Here is an 848-nt window from a genome sequence, read left to right as displayed (position 1 = left end):
TGAGAAATCATATTGACTTGCTAAGTCAATATTTTTTTCTGAGCCAATATGGCATTCAGAGTTTCATATTCAAGAACTCCCTTCTTCTGAGGCATCCTATTGTTCACAGGATTCCTATCAGAGGTGTACATGAACTGGTTATTTGCAACTATTTCAATGAGTTCCTGAGCTTCGACAGTATTTTTAGAAGAAGAGATCCTCCTGCAGAATGATCCAATGACATTTTTAACAACTCAGACAGACCATCATAGAATATACATATGATGCTTCATTCTGAAAGCATGTTAGTAGGACACCTTTTGATCAGTTGCTTATATCTTTCCCAAGCTTCATAGAGGGATTCTCCTTCCTTCTGTCTGAAGGTTTGGATTTCCACTCTAAGCTTGCTCATCTTTTGAGGTGGAAAGAATTTGGCCAGAAAAGCACTGACCAGCTTATCCCAAGAGTTCAGGCTATCCTTAGGTTGTGAATCCAACCATGTTCTAGCTCTGTCTCTTACAGAAAAAGGGAAAAGCATAAGCTTGTAGACCTCGGGATCAACTCCATTGGTCTTGACAGTGTCACAGATTTGTAAGAATTCAGCTAAAACCTGATGCGGATCTTCCATTGGAAGTCCATGAAACTTGCAATTCTGCTGCATTAGAGAAACTAATTGAGGCTTAAGCTCAAAGTTGTTTGCTCCAATTGCAGGAATTGAGATGCTTCTTCCACAAAAGTTAGAAGAGGGTGTAATGAAGTCACCAAGCATCTTCCTTGCATTGTTGGCATTGTTATTGGGTTCGGCCATGTCTCTTTCTTTTTCAAAAATTTCTGTCAGGTCCTCTCCAGAGGGTTGTGCTTTAGCTTCT

The 848-nt window shown here is 40.0% G+C and overlaps 1 non-coding gene across 1 annotated transcript; it reads left to right on the top strand.

The window, feature by feature from the left end:
* Positions 1-277: 277 nt before the first annotated feature.
* Positions 278-385, top strand: LOC148580271 (small nucleolar RNA R71). The gene has a single exon (XR_015896881.1). It is a non-coding gene; the product is annotated as a small nucleolar RNA R71 (small nucleolar RNA).
* The last annotated feature ends 463 nt before the right edge of the window (positions 386-848 follow it).

The sequence above is a fragment of the Arachis ipaensis genome, chromosome B10 (assembly GCF_059453495.1).
Source record: "Arachis ipaensis isolate K30076 ecotype BB chromosome B10, ASM5945349v1, whole genome shotgun sequence".
Classification (NCBI taxonomy): domain Eukaryota; kingdom Viridiplantae; phylum Streptophyta; class Magnoliopsida; order Fabales; family Fabaceae; genus Arachis; species Arachis ipaensis.
The sequence above is the reverse complement of the archived record's forward strand: the minus strand, read 5'-3'. Positions and strand labels throughout refer to the sequence as shown.